Here is a 15,964-nt window from a genome sequence, read left to right as displayed (position 1 = left end):
CCTAGAATACCTATATACTGTAATTAGCAGAAGTGATAGTGTCAGTTCCTCCTTGTGTCAATTCTATTCAAAGAAATGATTAGCGAAGCATTGCCATTGATTGATTCATTCACTCAGGGGCGTCATTTGGGTATGGCAGGGGTGTGCAGCTGCCATACCCTGGCTCCAGGGGGAGAAATAAAAGTAACTTTTATTAAACATAGATCCATGAATGTCTCTTTGTCTGTGCTGCAAATTACATTAAAATAACTACAAATGCAAAATGTAACAATGGTCACTTTGACAAAGTATTATAATTATATTCTCCACACTTGTATTCTCCCCATCTTGACAGACCTGCGGAATCCCAGGTTCCACAGGTCAGCTGCACAGGTGCAATGCATTATTGTTAATTGTGGCACGTTTACTAACATGCCAAGTTTAGCTGCACTTGAACAACCGTTCCAGGCTGCCATATCCAGCCCAAGAAACCGTAGAAACCTGTGTAAAAAACGGACAAAACTCACCCTTTTTTTTTTTTTACAATCGTGAAAATAGCCGATCTACATGCTCATGTAGATCGGCTATTTTCACAATAGAACCGTGTTATACAAAATGTGCCGCCTCTTTTCCATGAGGACTCCCATCTTTGCCATACCCTAGCTTTTGCTGAACTGACGCCACTGCATTCACTCTTTCAGTTTGATTAATTCATTGCACAGCAAATAAAGACCTGATTACAAACGTTTTCTATAACAAGTAATTGTAGATGATATAGTTATAATTTATATCATATCAATTATGGTTTTATATAAAGGCAAGCAAAGCTCAGAGCTTTGAGAATCAATGTCGGGGAATTTCCATTTGGAGCGCAACACTGCATGGAGAGCTGGTAGATGGCTATTTTCAAATGCCAACGTTTCAATATTTACAGATTTAATAGGGACACAATACAGTCATTGGTCATGCTCTGCATTCAAAGGAATGAGGAGATTTTTTTTGTTTTGTTTAAATCGCTTCATAATGACCAACTTAGGCTACTTGACCAAGGCATGATTGAATAGACGGTATTGCTCCCTATGCGTAATGCGCGGCGCGCCACACACAAAAAAACAGAGTTACAAGATATCAACGCATTGCGTCATGGCGTGTCGACAGCTTATACATCTGTTATTTTGGACACATGGTCATGGAGAGATTTGGAGACGGCAGCGCATCAACCCGACATTTCGGTGACTCCAGAACGCAAGTAGATTGCGGTTAATAATACCTATAGAATAAGGCTACAAAACACTTCATAGACTATTTGATTTATTTCTGAGCTAGTAAGACACTTCATAGATGTTTCCTGAATCTAAAGAACAATCAATGACAACGGCTTTTAACAGAAATAGTGTTTTTTAGGCAACGCAACAAATGCAAATGATCACGCATGGTTTAACCATATCCTATAAATAGCCAAACATTTCATTATGAAATGTAACAGTAGGTCTATAGTCTATAAAGAAAAATATAGGCTGACAGCCTACCAAGACAATAAAAAACGAGAGTAAAGGTGGGTTGGAGGTTAATGTTGATCGCCCGAGCTGCTTCAATTCCCAGACCCTATATGGTCATTTCTCAAACAATTAGGCTACTCTTAGTCAAATTTGTATTTATTCTGTGAACTCTCTATTTATTTTCTTGTATGACATGTGTTAGTATAGGACGGGACCTATCTCCCTTAGTCCCTTTCTATTTATGCTATCAATTAAACATCACGCCTGTGTAGTGTGGCTGTGGCGCTCTGGCGCGCCATGGACATTGTCTTTATAAACTTTTGCAAGAAATATAACCCCGATTGCAATAACAGTGGTCAGTAGGCCTACATGCAGGCTATAGTGTTGTCTGTCAAAATATCTTTTATTTCAAGACTATAAAAAGCTTAGGCTATATGGTCACCGCATAGGCCTATCCTATAGCCTATATGATTATGTGCCTATTCATATGTTTTTCAAACAAGCAAACACATAGAAATTACATATAAAAAGAATAATAAGAAGTAGGCTATAGGCCTAGTGAAAATAGCCAATCTACAAGCAGCTCACAGCAAGTCGAGACGCGTTGTGAGCTTGTAGATCTGCTGTTTTCACTAGTTTGGGTCCCGGCCAGGAAAACGTCTAATCAATTGATGTCGGATATAAATTGCGTCTGCTAACACGGTAACCGGACAATATTTAGGTGGTTGTCAGAAAGAAACGTTCATGCACGCACCGTGGCGCACGCACTGTAAGTCACCCAGATACATCTCTCGTTCTTTTGATTGAATACTTTAATAGCAGTTTGCATATAAGAATCACAGGGACAGGGCAGTATTACTTCATGTCACGTTCATGTTAATGTGTTATGGTTACGTTATGGTATAAAGGCTCCGTCTGGACTCGATCTTAATGTCCGGTGTGTGTGGTTTACTATGATTGGCGGAGCGTATCATTTTCTGTCGCCGCGACCTCGACAAACACGCGATGGCCTTGGAGCAGTGGTTAGCGCTTCGCCTCACAGCTAGAAGGTCCTGGGTTCGATTCCCGCCGGGGGACGCTGTGGGCACTGGCGGCGTGTTCCTCCTCCGCGTCATCAGCGCCCACACCCTAGGTGGGGTTGGCGATAGGGCCTTTCTGTGTGGAGTTTGCATGTTCTCCCCGTGTCTCCTAGGGTTGATACCCTCACAAAAACATGCACGTAATCCTGGTCTCAATAATGCCTCCCCCTGGCCAGCCGGGGCGCATGATGGAGGGGAAAGGAACTGGTTGGAATAACGTGTTCCTTCCACGCGCTACGTCCAAACTAGGGAAAATCTCCACTATCAGGTGAAAAGAAGCAACTTGGACTCCTCATGCATAGAAGGAAGCATGAGGTCAGTCCGTTGCCTCCCCAGGTTGGCAGAGGGAGAGCAGAGCCCAGGATTACATAGGCAATTGGCACTGGGTGAAAAAATGGGTTACAAAATTGTGGGATAAAAATTACTTAAAAAAAAAAAAAAAAAAACAGGTGGGCAGTGAGGCACAGGGATGTGCAGTTTGGGGCTGTATTATCCTGACGGCTAAAACCTTATAACCTTTACTGTTACTACACACAATATATTGTATTGTGCATCTTAACATAATATGTCATTGTCTGCCATTTGTAAGAAACAATACCACTTGAAAACTAGAAAATATTGTTCCTTCGAAACAATTGTGGGCTCGATTCAAGCCAGAAAACAATGGCTATAAAAGTACAAAATGTCAAGATCGCAGGCAGTGCTCTCTTTGACGTTACTGACGCAATCAGACGCTGCATGCATGATTTGAGGCATTTTGTTCCAAAAATGCCTTATGCAAAGGTTGACCCGCTGGTGGAGCTATAACAGGCCAATGTGAGAAGGGTGGCATCTGTTCCTTGACCTAGTGGGAATGTGCTTGCAAGATTTCACGCACATCGCAGGCTGTGTTCATGATTTGAGGTGTTTTTGGCCACTTTATCGCTGCTTGCAGCTATATTTATTATTTTTTTTTTTTTTTTTTTTGTGTGCACTTCATAGGCATGTTAGATAAAGGTCCTTAGATTGTGTCTAGAATGTTTCATGCAAATTGCTAAAAAAAATCCTAGAATAAAAACGGGTTTAAGCGTTTCAAAAAAATGCTCAAAATGATATAGCGCCCCCCTTTAGCCAATTGGGGTAAGATTGGTTTTAGTGCTATTTGGACTAACACTCTACATCTTTGCCAAATGCCATGAACATGTTACTTTGCATGTATGATTTAGATGCAGAAGAATCATTTGCATAAAACTGCAATATTCATTGAATTATTAAAAAAGTATGTTTCAATAAAAAAAAAATCCGATCCGACAGATCTTTAGATATTCGTCCAAAGTTCATGTCAAAAAGGTTTTGTGCACGTGACGCGAAAATTCCAGAATAAAAGCGGGTTTAAGCGTTTTACAAACTGCTCAAAATGGCGGAAAATCTAAGGGCGGAGCTTACTTAACAAAGCCACAGATGTCTTCCGCTTGAGTCAAAGCACGCGTGTAAGCAAGTTGCATGTCTTCAAACGAAACGAGTCATGACTTATGCCCGTTTGAAGTTTGAATTTTCAAACGCTTAGTATAGCGCCCCCCTTTGGCCGATTGGAATAAAATTGGTTTCAGTGATTCTTTGACTAACCCTCTACATCTTTGCCAAATGCCATGAACGTGTAACTTTGCATGTATGATTTAGAGGCAGAAGAATAATTAGCATAAAACCACAATATTGATTGAATATTTCAGTTTATTTCAGTTTGACCGTATTGGTCCAAAGTTCATGTGAAAAAGGTTTTGTGCGCGTAACGCAAAAATCACAGGAGGAGATAGATTTTTACTGTTTTTCATATAATTCAAAATTCTGGGGGATCTAAAGGTCAGAGGTCAAAAGTCAGAGCGTAAAAGTTGTTCGGCATGAGGAGACGCATACGTGTATACAGGTTTCATGGCCAGTGTTGAGTAACGCGCGTTAGTAATATAACGCATATTACTAATATATTACCGAAATGCGGTAATGACTAATATAACGCCCTACTAAAAAAACATTGGTAATATAATGCAGTAATGATAACTTATTTACAGCATTACTTTCCGCGTTACCAACCAGGGTCCCGTCGTCCCGTTTTAAGCCAATATGGTACGGATTTTTGTCGTGGGACCCAGGTTTACCTCCTGTGCTTTCAGCCTTCCTCTCAAGTTCTGTGGCTGCGCGCTGCTGCTGCCCCGCACAGAACGGCACATATATGCAGGGACGTGCAGAGAATGTTAGAGAGGCAGGGGGATGACATGTTAGAGAGGCAGGGGCTGAGGCAGGGCTCAAGCCTCCTTTGATGTCTATGTGTGTACATGCCTGTCGGGTGGATTGGAGTGCCTGGAAACGATTGCGCACAGCGAGTCAGCGCACCCAGGTGTTTAGAATGATTATTAGCCTAGTAAGCTAAAGCTACTAAATTCCACAACATTTCAACAACTGAAGGGGAAATGCTAAAATGTATGCATTACTGAGAACTATCAAATGCCTGGTTTATATCTCCCACCCATGAACTGTAGCGCTGTGTTGGTGGATGTTTTCTCCGACGCACGGGCTGTCAGATAAAACATGCCCAAAACAAGAGCTCATGCAGACCTTGTTCTGTGGACTTTAATAAAAAAGGCATAGAGGTTTGTGTCTTGTTGTCAAACTTGTCATGTCATTATAGGCCACATTTAAGAAGGTATAGGTCTATTGTGTTTCATATGAAAAAACAGACAATAAAATATAAAATAAAATAATGAAATATATAAAATATATAAAATATAATGATAAAATATAATTAGCGTTTATTTGAGCGTTTATTTATTTATTTTTTTACCAAAAAGTAATAAGTAAAGTAATATTAATATATTACTCCTACTCGGGGGGTAATATGTAACGAAATGTATTACTTTAAAATCAAGGTAATATGTAATCAGTATAATATAATATAATATAATATAATATAATATAATATAATATAATATAATATAATATAATATACAATAGTAATATTATGGGTAATTATTATTTAGTAATATTATTACTAAAAAAAGTAACGCTACCCAACACTGTTCATGGCTGTACCTCAAACAGAGCATGAGCTCTACCTGTTCAAAGTTCGCACTTTCGAAGGCTTCCTACAGCGCCACCATTTGGCCGATTGCTGTAAAAAGTAATAGCACACGTCGCCACAGTAAGCTGAACACATTAATGTCTTTATTTTCATTTTCTGTCTAAGTATGTAGGAGTAGTAAGATACTGAAGATACTGAGGAGAACTTATATGACTGCCTGCCTGATAGATAAATAATGACAATATCTAAAGTGTGCTCGCCTTTCAGGCGAGCCCACAATAAGGTGAAAATTCAATTTAGGATGTTAATTGTGACCTCCTTACTCAACAAGCATTAAGAGGTACAGCTTGCCCCAAACAATATGGAGGCCGTGTGAACAACAGCAGCCTGTATGGTATGGTATGGTATGATTTTATTTCGGTTTCAAAGTACAATGTTTAAAAGAAAACAATTAAAACAATAACAATTTAAATATATAAACAAAATGTTGCCGAAAAGGATTAGGCTGAAGCCGCAGCTTATGGTGCCTACCCTTTTTGTCACTTCATCTTACATTAGAAACAAAATATCTGATACGTTCAAAACAAACAATAGGAACGAAACTAAATATTAAAAAGAATATATATAATTATATATACTGCATATTATATATTAAAAAAAGAAGAATGTTATGCATATCCTACTAGAGCAAATATTTTATGAATTTAACATTTTATATGCATTTACTATATTATTTTTAAAGGTTTTTTTGAACTGGTACAATGAACTGCTCATTTTTAGGTCATTTTCACAACTATTCCATATTTCCTGTGCCCTGACTGATGTACATTTCTTCTTGAAATTGGTTCTTGGAGTCGTCATTTCAAACTTAAATTTACCCCTCAGCTCATACCTGGACTCTTTAATTTGGAACAATCTCTGAATGCTGCATGGAAGTGTATTATTTTGTGCTTTATAGGCTACCAAAACTGTTTTCTGATTTACGAGATCATAGAATTTTAAAATATTATGTTTAATAAAGAGTTTATTAGTCGATTCATAATAATCACATCTATTTATTATTCTTATAGCTCTCTTCTGTAATATATAGATAGGATTGGTATTTGTTTTATAAGCGTTTCCCCATATTTCCACACAATAGGTAATGTAAGGAACTATGAGAGAACAATAAATCAAATACAGTGATTTTTGGCAAAGAATATATTTGGTTTTATATAGAATTGATATAATTTTAGACATTTTTAATTTTACACTATTTATATGAGTTTTCCAGCATAATTTATCATCTATCATTACTCCCAGGAACTTATATTCTCGTACTCTTTCTATCTCCATACCACTTATTTTAACTGTTGCTTGTTGGTTTATTTTTCTTGTGCCAAATATCATGAATTTAGTTTTAGTTACATTCAGTGATAGCTTGTTAATGTCAAACCATGTTTTTAAAGTTTTCAATTCTTCTTCCATTACATTCAGAAGCTGCTCCAACTCTTCCCAGAGCAGTAAAGGCTTGTGTCATCAGCAAACAGGACATATTTCAATATAGGTGACACTCTACAAATGTCGTTTATATATAATATGAATAATTTAGGGCCCAGAACAGAACCTTGTGGTACCGTGGTACGCCATAGGTGACTCTTTCCAATTCAGATTTTACATTATTTAATTGAACATATTGGTCTCTATTTGAAAGATAGCTTTTTATCCATGTGTTTGCTATTCCTCTGACACCATATCTCTCCAATTTATTTAATAATAAGTTATGATCAATGGTGTCAAATGCTTTCTTCAAGTCAATGAACACCCCCACCGTGTACTCCCCATTTTCAATTGCAGTTGTAATTTCTTCAACTAATTCCATTACAGCCATCGAAGTGGACCTATTGCCTCTAAAACCATATTGGTTATTACTCAACAGATTGTGTTTTTCTATGAAATTGTCTAGTCTCTTGACAAACAGTTTTTCAATTATTTTTGAAAATTGTGACAGTAGAGAGATTGGTCTGTAGTTATTAAAAAAATGTTTATCACCATTTTTGAAGATGGGAATTACTTTTGCCGTTTTCATTTTATTCGGAAAGATATCAGTATTAAACGATTGATTGCATATATAGGTGAATGGTTTTACTATGTTGCCTATGATATTTTTAACTAATGACATATTAATTTCAGTCCAATCAGACGATTTTTTTATCCTTAAGCTGATGTACTAATTCAAGTATTTCTGTTTCATTAACCTCACTAATGTATATGGAATTATAATTATGTTCAATTAGATTATCTGTACCTTTCGTATGTGTTGGCTCCACGATCTCTTTTGCCAGATTGTATCCTACATTCGAGAAGTATTTATTAAATTTATCTGCCATTTGCTTTGGATTGTTTATTGTTTCGTTATCGTTTATAAAATAATTTGGAAAATCTGTTTTTCCCTTACCCTTTCTGATTGCACTATTTATTACTTTCCATGTTCCTTGAGTATCACTCTTATGTTTTTCCAATAGTTTGTGAAAATGCTCCTTCTTTTGCGATCTTATTATACTTACCAATTTATTTTTATAACACTTGTATCTGTTTTCGGTTTCCTTAGTTCTATGCTTTAAAAATTCTTGTATAATAGATTTTTCTTTTTACATGCATTTTCAATTCCCTTTGAGATCCATGGCTTATTTTGCTTCTTGTGCTTTGCAACCTGTTTTTTTAAGGGGCAGTTTTTATCATAAAGCTGAAGTACTGTAGCTAGGAAGGCATCATATGCTTTATTAGGATCTTTATTAACATACACCTCCTGCCAGTCCTGATTTTCAAGGTCCACGTTGAGGGCTGCAATGTTTTCCACTGTTGTTAATCTCGATAAATTATACATCTGTTTAGGTTCTTTTTTGGTCTTGAAGAAATTATGAAAAATAGCAAACACAGGGAGATGGTCACTTATGTCCTTTATCAACAGTCCTGATGTTATTTCACTGTCAATTTCATTCGTAAATATATTGTCTATTAATGTAGCAGTGTCTCTTGTAATTCTGCTTGGCTTTACAATCAAGGGAAATAGGCTGCTACTATACATTTGATTTATGAAATCTGTTGTTTTTATATTGCCTTTTGGATTGAAAAGGTCAATGTTAAAATCCACACAGACTATATGCACCTTACTATTATTTAAATTCCCAAATATATCAGCCAGTTTATTATTAAATGTGTCTAAAGAAGTGCCCGGAGTTCTATAAAAACAGCTGATCATTATGTTTTTAGATTTTTCAACACTTATTTCAATAGTTAGATATTCTATAACATTTTCTATTACATTTGACATGCTTTTAACCATTTTACATCTCAGATCAGTGTCCACATATATAGCAACTCCCCCTCCGCCTTTGGTACTGTCCCTATTTGTTGTAAACAATTCATAGCCTTCTAGTTCGACATCAAAACCTTTTTTAATTTCAAGCCATGTCTCTGATATTGCTATAATATTAAATTTCTTAAATTTCATTAGATAATCTTTAATTTTTGAGAAGTTTTTATATAGGCTTCTACTGTTGAAATGTATAAGTGATAGTGCACCCTCCATTATGGAATTTGACCTGCTCATAAATTGTTCATCTGTGTAATACTCACAGTTTTTACTTATATTATTATAGAAATGGATATCTGGGTCCATATCTTTGTCAATCCCATACATTTTTTGCTTATTTAGATCAAAAGTTTCAAAATTCATATTTTCATATTTACTATATAGACTATACACATTTTCTTGCACACATAATGTATCTGTGCCTGCAAACTCCCATTCTTCCGTTCCTCCAAAGGGGAACATAAATTCGTCTTCAAAGTCTGTCATTGGTGCAAACAAAAGTCCACAGACACTCTACACAGCCCATACATTTATCCATTTCTCGCGCTTGCGCAGAACGCGCCCTCGTCACACACACACACAACCACAACCAGACTACACTCACACACCACATACAAATGCACGCACACACACACGCACACCTACATACAGGGCAAAAAATAAACAATAAACAATGAACAGAAAACAACACCTGAGCAAAAAACAAAAACAAAAAACAGAAACAAGCAAGCGGCATCCCTTGCCAACCCCTAGAAAGCCAGTCCAGCCAAAGAATAACAAATCTTGCAGTCATCCTACAAGAGGCTTCATTTGTGACATGCAAAAGTACCATCCATATAGGACAGCACCAGGAATGCCTGCAGTTTACTGCCAGTTTCAACAGAGCCAAAGTCTTAAAAATAAAAATAATCCATATTCTAGGGGGCCTTTTACAAGTCCAAGGACAAACCAGCAATAGCAAGTCAGGCATTATCCATGCAAAGTTTTCAAAAAACATGCAAAATAAAAAATAGTCCATGCATAATAAAAAATAGTCCATGCAAAAAAAGAAAATAGTCCATGCCTCACGCAATTTCTCTTCAGAGTGCAAAATCAAAAGAAAAAAAGAGAGAAACGGGCACAGGGATAATCCATATTCTACTAGGCCATTCACAAGACCAGTCCAAAAACCATATAGGGCAGTCATAATCCATGCAAGATTTACAAAAAACATGCAGAAGAAAAAATATTCCACAGGCAAAGGAATGTAATCCGTGCTACAAGCATCTTCTCTTCTGAGTGCAAGATCAAAAGAAAAAATGATCGGAAAAAAAGCTAAAGAAATCATAGTTTTTTATAGAGGTTCACCTTACTAGTATCCAAGTCATGGTGTCTAGCAGCCTGGATCCTTACTTATACTGCTGTAAGTCTTGTAGTTCTCTTACCGTGACCACTTTGGATTCTTCTGGTGTTGCTCCTTTTAGCCGAATTACAACCTTGCAGTTCCTTACCCACGTATACTTTATTTTGTTTTGTTTCTTCAGGTAGCGGGCCTCGCGGGCAATATCAGCGTTTCTCTTGGTCAGATGGTCGTTGATATACACGGCGGTCCCCTTCAGCTTCTTTGCCTGTCTTAGCAGATCGGTCTTGTGTTTCCTATTCACAAAACGTACGAGGATCGCAGGTTTAGCTTTTTTATCCTTCATTGGAAGCTTGTGACAGGCCGCGATGCTGTCGTCCGGGATGCTCATATCTTTCTTTTTAAAGAAGTTTATGATTTCGGTCTCCAGCGATTCTGATACTGTGGTATATATCATGTGATAAGGACTGGGAACTGAAGGATAAATCGTCATGGTCATATTTCCTCTCTGCAGACATTTTAAAATGATCCTAAATGAAGGCACTGAAGTCATTTTAAGGTAAAACATTAATAAACACCGTAGGATGCAGGCAGTAGCAGGGGCGTCATTTAGGCTTCCAGGTTGTTGGCAACACCCGAGCTTTTTCTAAATATAATTTTGTTAACCATGCATTTTTTCTCAACCACGAACGTTTGCAGGACAGTACATAGATGAATTAGGCATACCCTCTGTGTAGAAATCCATGTAGCACTGCATCTCTAGCTTGATACCCTACATTGAGCGCAAGCTAGAACAGTAGATTGTCTATTTTTGTTGCGCAACGTCCGTGCGCGCACATGTCCATTCAACGAGCCTAATCGCACAGTTAGTTGACCTTGTACCAGTGAACTGTACCGTCATGAAACTGTACCTTTTCCTATGCAAACTTCTAATAAAGTATTCAATCGATCAATCAAACAATCAAAAAAAGATACGCTCTCTCTCTCTCTCTCACACACACACACACACACACACACACACACACACACACACACACACACACACACACACTCTCTCTCTCTCTCTCTCTCTCTCTCACTCACTTGTTTTGACAGTGCTTAGTCTTTCAATTAATTATTTCATTAAGTTCACTCTCTTATTCATACTGGCGCATTATTAGGCTACCTGTGTGTGTGTGTGTGTGTGTGTGTGTGTGTGTGTGTGTGTGTGTGTGTGTGTGTGTGTGTGTGTGTGTGTGTGTGTGTGTGTGTGTGTGTGTGTGAGAGAGAGAGAGAGAGAGAGAGTTTCGCTGCATGCTAAATAGTAACTATACAGCTATCTGCAGCTCCTTGTTTGACTGTTGTGTAGGGAATAAACACCAGAAACTAATAAAGATCACCCAAAACCATCCCTGGGGGCGCGTGGAGAGACTCCATTCCTTGCAACACCCAGCCTAGATATTGGTCAAATTACGCCATCTGGGCAGTAGGCCACAGCAACGTTTGCGCTGACGTCCATTCCTTTTCCATTCTGGTTCATTCATTTTGTGGGCACAAATGGTAAGGACACCTGCAACAGACAAAGGGCACTGTCTTTTAGTCAAGGATGTGTGGAAGACTTTCTTAATGTTTTCATTATAATTACTTTTCAAATGTAATGAGTGTGCATTGTGAGTGTGTATAATATAAGCATAATATACTGTAAGCATAACATTCCCTATTGGAATGTATGCTGTGTATCTAGTGACGTGTAGACTAGCTTGGACCTTTGACACAGGCTACTTCAAACTACGTTATGTATTTTCCTTTCAGAACTGTTTGTGCAGTGGTTAAGAGAAAACATACAGACACAATACACAGATACCCAGGTCAGTGTAAAAGACAGGGTGCACCAACAAGGACTAACCTACAGGTTATATTTAAATATTTATAGATTACATAAGATTCAGCTTTTACAATCTCGCTTTGAGTAAAGTTGTAGCTGAAGAGAGATTTCTACTTCAGGGTAATTCTGCATCAAATAATGGCCCACTGTTCTGGGCTCTGTTCACAAAAAGAGGACAAAACTAATACAATTAGTTATGGCCAGGGCCTTATTCTTTATTATTATTTGGTATTAGGTTGGCATAATGGCATATGTGTATTTCTGTCATCACAAGTACAGTCAAACAAAGATATGGAGCATAGCACAGGTACAGTTAAACATCCTGCCCAACAGGAGCATCCCAAATAAGACCCTTTACGGTCTTGTTTACGTCAGAAGTCCTTGGCATTCAATTCATAGCAAATAGCAACAAAGAACAACATTCAATGCAATTATAAAAAGCCACTATGTACAGAGTAAAGAACAACATTCATTGCAATTATAAAAAGCCACTACTACACCAGATTGTGTTACTTTGTGAGATGGAGTTGTCCTGGGTGTCGGCTTCGTTGGCAATTATCTGCGGATTGGCACAGTGCATGAACCAGCGACCGATCCGCACGTGGGGAGATCGGCCCCATGGATTGGTCGCTGGTCACACGTCTCCATGGACATGGAGAGTGGGACGACATACTCACAGGTTCTTGCAAGTATGTTAAAACAGCCCCTGGATAGGCGTATTCTGGAGCCGCCGCATCCTCCAGGGGGCCAGGAGGATGCGGGTCCCTCAGGTCTGGAAAGTACAGAGTCACCAGAGGTATCCGACAAAGTGACTGGGGGAGGCTTGGCCCTCTCCCAAGCCGTCATTTGACATTAGCAGGAACATTGCGCAGGTGCCACCATTTAGAGAAGGTGAGATTGATTCTTACTTTAATGCCTTGGCGCGTTTTGCGACCACTGTTAAGTGGCCAAATGCTATGTGAAGTTTGCTAGTGTAAATTAGTTGGCAAAGCACAGGAGTTCTGTACCAGCCTCTCTGTCAACCAGAGTTTGGGTTATAATACCACCATTCAGTGCATGTATGAACTGGTTCCTGAGCCATGTCGCCAAACATTCCTGTCAGATGAAAAAACTGCTCACCAAACATATGTTAAATTAAGTTTGCTCACGAGAAATCTGTGCTTTTCAATAAGTGGTGTAAAGCGAGTAAGGTAACCAACTTTGACCAGCTCCGGGAGCTGATTTTGATGGAGGAACTCGTGTCTCCCAGAGTGCATTGTTGTATATTTGAATTAACGAAAAGTGGACTAGGTAACTCAGGCTGCTGTTTGTGCAGACGAGTTTGTGTTGAGGCACCGTCAGATGTTTTCGTCTGCACGTCGTGAATCTGCTGCTAATGGGAAATCTGGGAAACCGTTCTACAAACAAACGTCACCAAAAAGCCTGCTGCATAATGGTAACGGCAATGGTAATGGTAACGCCACAATGGAGGTGTGAATGCTATTATTTCCATGAGAGGAGAGGAGGAGACGGGCGACTGTTTTGGCCCATTCCTGCTGAAAGGTACAGTTTCTCTGTGTAATGTTGAAAGTGAGCAGGCCCATGTTACCATACCAGTAAGACTCCCTAATCGGGAGATAAGCGACCGTCAGGTCACAGTGTGATTTTAGGCCAAAATGTGTAGGAGAAGTGTCCAAAAATGTGTGTGTAAAAATCGGCCTGATGGTGGCGCTATATGGGACCGATGCATGTTGATGAGATGAGTGTAGCCATACTGTGTACCAATGTGCGTGATTTTAGGGCAAAATCTGTAGGAGCAGTGTCCAAAAATGTGTTTGAAAAATCGGCCTGGGACAGAGCCATTTTGATTATATGAGTGTAGACATGCTGTGTAGCAAAATTTGGCTTGGATCGGGGCAACGGTTGCGGAGATATGAGCAGGGCAAAATTGTGACGTGTGACGGACGGACAGACAGACGGACAGACCGACAAACAGACAGCCGGTGGAGGTTTTGGTAGTAAGTGCGACCTGACGGTCGCAACTACATGATACAGTTTCTGCTCTGATTTTACAGTGTCATGCCTTTATCCAACAGCTCTTGTGGTTCTGATGCGCTGGTGCTCAGGGTGGAGATGAGTTTGTCTCGCGCCAAACACATTGGCTGCCACAACCCTGTTAAACCATGGTTACCAGGTAAACAGGTGCCGCTGCTGCCACTGGTGAGCGAAAAAACAACATATCCCATGATGCAAAGCGGCCGCGCGCTGCTATCGACTCCATTCCAATCTATTCATCTGTGCTCCATTCAAATGGCTGTATTTCTGTTCTCTGTTTCTCCATTGCTCGTTTGGTCAAAACAACGCCCTGTTCTGTGGGCTATACAGTAGTAGCTCACTCAAACATACTTGTGTGGATTTTTTCTTCTCTGCGATAAAGTAGACATGTGCAGCTGCCGGCCATGAACGGCAGCGGTCGTGCGGACAATGGACACACGCGGCGTGCACGGAGCAATCGAAAAACAGGTAATTAAAATGATGGCATTCTAAAGCAGATTTTGTATTTGATGTGAAGAGAGATTAATTTGTGTAAGAAACATCCCTGGCTGTATGTGGGGAGGCAGCTCGTGCGAGTACAGTGTGGAAGGTGACATTCTGGTGATTTAGAGTGGAATTCGATAAAACAAATTATGGTTCCTCAAACTTTTCAGTCTCAAATTCTTAGTTTGGCTAATTTATCTGGACACTTGGGGGTTCGGAAAAGTCCATCCTCCGTTATTTCTATTGGCAAATGGTGAAATCCTGTGTCTCCATTGCAACTATGGAGACGTGTGACCAGATATGGAAACGTGGGGCCGATCAGCTCCCCACGCGTGGCTCTGTCGCAGGTCCACACCCCCGTGCCAATTGGCAGATAATTGCGAATGAAGCCAACACCCAGGACAAATCCAACTCACAAAGAAACACCAACTCCACAGAAAACAGAACGCAGTGTACAGTCGTGGCTAAAAGTATTGGCACCCTTACATTTGTAAAACAGAAAAAAAAACTAGAAGCAGTGCTCTTCCGAGCACAGGTCTCCACCAGGCCGTGCGTCCTGGTGGTGCTACTGTATAATAGGCCAATGTAAAAAGGGTGGCATATGTTCTTCACCTTAGATCTTTCATGGCAATCGGACGCTGCATGCATAATTTGAAGCATTGTGTTCGAAAAATGTGTTTTGCTAAAGTCTACCTGCTGGTGGCGCTATAACAGGCCAATGTGAAAAGGGTAGCATTTGTTCCTTGACCTAGTGGGAATATGTGTGGCAAATTTCACGTTAATCGCAAGCTGCGTTGATGATTTGAGGCATTGTGTTCAAAAACGGAGCAAATCTGCAAACTTTGGAAGCCAATATTAGCCAATCAGGATGGAATATGAAATATCAGACAGATCGGACTTCACATGACTATAGAGATACTGTGTACCGATTTGCGTGATTTTTGGATAAAATCTCAAGGAGTAATATCCAAAAATATGTTTTACATAAGTCGGCCCAAAGGTGGCGCTATAAAAGGCTGATGTAAAAAATGCAGGGCAAAGGTTTATCCTTAGCCTCTAGGGAGTGCGCTTACAAAGTTTGAAACTGATCGGGGAAGTTTTAGGAAAAACCACAAATCGGCCTGTTATAGCGCCACCATGAGGCTGATTTAAAAAAGAAATTAAGTGGTATTTCTTCCTCGGCCTAGTGGGAACATGTGTGCGCGATTTCATGATAATTGCACTTTGCGTTTGTGATCTGAGGCCTTTTGTTCAAAACGGCTCAATCCTACAAACTTTGG

The sequence above is a fragment of the Nannobrachium achirus genome (assembly GCF_963921795.1).
Source record: "Nannobrachium achirus genome assembly, contig: SCAFFOLD_231, whole genome shotgun sequence".
Classification (NCBI taxonomy): domain Eukaryota; kingdom Metazoa; phylum Chordata; class Actinopteri; order Myctophiformes; family Myctophidae; genus Nannobrachium; species Nannobrachium achirus.
This window is presented reverse-complemented; position numbering follows the sequence as displayed.